Here is a 4,421-nt window from a genome sequence, read left to right as displayed (position 1 = left end):
TTTAATGTTCTGTGAACATTACCCCCAAGTCCCTCTGCTCTTCCACAGCACTGAGCATACTTGCGTTTAGGATATAATCACCGCTGTTACTTTTTACCTCAAACTGACATTGAATTCGATCTGCCACTTTTTAGCCTATTCCCCAATCTCTTTGCAGTTTCCTTTGATGTTCTAAAGAATTAACTATACTTCCTATTTTGGTATGATCTGCAAATTTCAACACCACTCCCTCTAAGCCTATGGGCTAGAAACAGCCTGCTTTGCAAACCGTGCTCAGAGCTGATTGTGTTGGCCAATGTATGCTCATGTGTCAAATGTTATATCTACTGCAGCAGGAGTATGTGGTGAATTTTATGCGGTTTTGAATTAAATTTAAATTCATAGCAAATCAGTCACAAGACCATGGCAGCACATTATTAATCCTGTCACTCTGCCTTCCTACTTACAAACCTGGCAAAGTTTTTAGTTACACAGTTCACTAAATGACAGTGCCCCTTTAATAAGATTAAGTCTGTTCAATATTCTTTCTCTATAGCTAGAAATCACAATGCACTTCTTTTCCCCCACCTCCCAATACCAGTGCAAAGCCATCAAGTGCACAATTAGTTCATACGGACATGTCACAGGTATGACAGGCTGGCACGGTGGGTCAGAACAGCAGTTTCACCCCTGCCAACGGCATTTCAAGCCACCCAGTTCGAGGATACAAGTGTTTCCTCTGCATATCTCCTAACTGAAATTTAGGTAATCTCTACTCCATCCTACAAAAACTGCCAATGCTTTGCTACTAAGTGATCTCATTTAAAGAAAATCATAGGGCTAAATTTTGAGGGTGGTGAACTTTTCCTGCATTATACCTCAGCTGAATCTGACAACAGGTGGGAAACGATCCATAGAAGTAGTATGGTCACAACCTTAAGCACACAAAACACAAGAGAAGAAGTGAAAGTAAGTACAGGAAGAGCAGTTTATGGTTTGTTACACAGGACTTCAATAATGGACTTTCATACTGTTCTGAGGGAATGACTGGAAAGGCTTGTTATAAACATTAGCTGACATTCAAATGGAAAGTACCAAAGAATCCAACATCTAACAGTCAGACAACTGATGCCAGAGCATCCAAACTTCACCAGAAGTCGCTCCCCAATAAATGGAAGTCCCCACCCAAATATATAATAAAATCTTGCTATCAGGGGTGGAACAAGCGAATCAATGCCGTTCAGGAGGTTTCCCCGAGTGCTGGCTGTGACCTGTAATGATTTACTAACCGTGAGGAACCTGAGCCTCATGTGTACCCCTAGGCTCTGTTCTAATGTGACTGCCTGCAGGTCACTCAATCCACCGGCATAAACACAGCTGAGCACCTGATACAAGTGGAGCTCAACCCGACTCCGAGTCCCCTGCTACCCGCAACTCAACTGGCGACAATTTAGGCAATTAAACACTTCCAAATCTGAACCCACAGGCCACTGAATGGAGAAGGTTAGGCTGGGTTTGGGTTCTCGCCTCCCCCCACACCTGGACTGAGTAAAGCTGAGATTGCTCCCCCCTCCATCACTGGCAGTGTGGGTCGGAGAATTCTGGTGGGAGCGCGGGTCAGAGTAGCAATGCAGGAAATAAGCAGGAGCAAACCACAGGTACAAAGCTCTATCTTCTCCCGGGTTGCTAGCTGCAGTGCCTGAGAGATTCATCTTTCATTCTTGGAAACGTCTGGACAGTCTGGGAAGGTGGCAACCCAATTATCAGTCAGAGTTGCATATTGTAAAGACATCCTACAGAAGACATTGCCAGCACTAACATCTATCAACACTTGCTTCAAATTTCAATTCTCACAGGGTTAACACCAAGGAAAAGACAATTTCGTACCTGTTCACACAGGTCCAGAGATTCCTAAGCGGGGATCAATAATCATCATCACTACCAGAAAAAGTAATGATTTCAGTTCATTCATTCACACTTCAACATTTAACATCAAATGACACCTGAAGCAGTGCCGTGATTGAAAGTCCCACTCACCAGCTTCTATCAGTCAAAAAATGGGGGTTGAAGTTTAATAAAAAAAGCCTAAGAAAAGAAAAATCTTAAGAGTGTTTAAGAGGAGATGCAAAGACAGGGGAAAGATGGGACAGACCATAAGAAAAGTCTAAGGAGTCCAGTAAAGGTTGTATATATAATCAATTGTTGATCAGTCCTCTCTCTTATCATAAAAAAGATCCATGTTACTACAGTGATTTTTATTTGCCATCAAATCCTCATAATGACTGAACGGGGACTGCATGAAATAAAATGTTAAATGTTAGAAATAAAACAGCACACAAGAAAGTCTCATAGGGGCTTTGTGCTTCAGAAATGCTTTAAAAATGTTTTCAAAATAGCTGAATAAGTATCTCACCAGCCATCTTTAATACATGTACCTAGAACCTTTGCTAGATACCCTCCTATCGCGCAGTATTTAGTGCTTGCTATTTACCTTAATCGATACCCTGGGCCTGAAAATCCACAGCCCTTCTGGCATTCTTCTGCCATAAATCTGGTGGCAATGTGACAGAAGTGCTGTGAATTAGACTGGGGCCTGGGTACACTGGCAGGTTCCCCGGGGCCTTGATTGGGGCGGAGCCACCATCTGCCCCAAACACAGGCCCTGTGTGAGCCTATGTTTCAGTATGAGCGTGGTCAGACGAGGGATTTCCAGGCCAAGAGTCTTCTCGGATCCAGCCTGCCAGAAAGGCAGAGGGCAAGTACGCTGGGTAAGAGCAGGTGTATCTGCCCACTATCAGCAGAAGTGACGGCCACCTGGCGGGTCAGGCCTGGGTCATGACCTGAACCTCTGATTATTTAAACATTTATGGCCTGTTTTGTTGTGCTCCCTAGAAACATGGCCCATATAGCACATCTATCCCAGGGGAGGGGGGTGGTGGTGGTGGGTTTGGCACACTCCTGGACCAGGTACCTTCCACTGAATCTTGCTGTCTTACCCCACCATTGAGCACCTAAGAGGCACCCCCAATGGCATGACTGCCAGTCCAGATTATACCAATAGGGTCACCTTCCCCTTCCCTGCATACTTTGGTGGAGTAAGTACTGGAAGTCACCAGCGGGCTCATCATGACATTTACACTAGGATGGGAGATCCATATTCCCTATTTGGTATCTATCTATAGCTTTTACTATATAGCCCCACATGCATCTACATTTAAATTCTTTTAAAGCCTCAGACAAATTTCATTCTCTGTGGCAACAGTTCCTAATTTCAGCTGTGCTGTTAAAGTAGACATCAAACGTGTGGTTAGCCACATCCCTACAGGAAAGGTGAAAAAAAATCTAAGGGTGAGCCAACCTGGGCTCCCAATGTCTAGTTTCAATGTGTCACTGGTGACCTGGGAGCTTTCCCACCCTCTCAGCCTTGTGTGGTTTGGTATTGCGAGGAGAAAAAGCAAAGGAGAGATCATTTAAAAAAAACGGATGAGAAAATAGTAAGAATATGTGGAGCTGAGAAATGAAGAAAGGTCTTTCCGTCGATCAAGCCGCACAGTTTGGTTCGCTCTCTGATTGTCCCTCCACATATCCGGTAACAGTGTACCAAACTGTGCAGTGTTGGGTGGATCTTTAAAACAGTGAGAGAGGAAAACCACGGTGATAATGCACAGATGTTTCACTATTAGTGGGGGGGGGAAGTAAGAGCTCCATATCTGCGCAAACATTTGCAAAGAACTTTGCTCACATCCCAGTAAGATTTCTGAAGGTTGATAAGAGACGATAGAAGAGTCAGCTCTTTCCAATCAGTAGAAAGAGGAAGATAATACTGTGACCCAGTTAAGGCTTATTTTTAACTTTAAATTTTACAGGAACCACTGCACACTGGTTGCAATTATACTGCAGCGGCCCACATCACCTGTGCCCAGAATCACCTTTTGCAAATATTGTTAAAAACAGCCTGCAATGTCAGATTCGGCAGAGTTGTACTACAGATCTTATGTTGGAGTAGTGTGAAAGACTGTAGTGTAAGTGGGACTTTTGATGCTGATGAATTAATGCAGACAGATACTACCTGCAGTTCTTTTCTACGTCCCTACTTCACAAACCTCAATTCCAGTTATCACTATCACCAATGGCACATTGTGCTATATTCAGCAAACATTTGTACAGAAATGTATATACGTAAATTAGGAAGGGAACAGCAGATGCAGTAAACATTTGCTGAATAGAATTGATTTTCATTGTATTTTCTTCACTCAATCATATTTCTGTAAGATGATAGCAGAATAATAAAAAATTAAGTATTCAACAGTGCCTAAGTGCAAATAAAGAAAAAAGCTGAGCTGTATATTTTTTGTTATGAACATTTCAATCACTCCCTTGAAACCCCTGTTGCGTGAACAAGCCTCTTGCTATCAGAACAGAAGTGAGACTAGAGATCAGGA

This window comes from Heptranchias perlo, chromosome 6 (assembly GCF_035084215.1).
Source record: "Heptranchias perlo isolate sHepPer1 chromosome 6, sHepPer1.hap1, whole genome shotgun sequence".
NCBI classification, from domain to species: domain Eukaryota; kingdom Metazoa; phylum Chordata; class Chondrichthyes; order Hexanchiformes; family Hexanchidae; genus Heptranchias; species Heptranchias perlo.
This window is presented reverse-complemented; position numbering follows the sequence as displayed.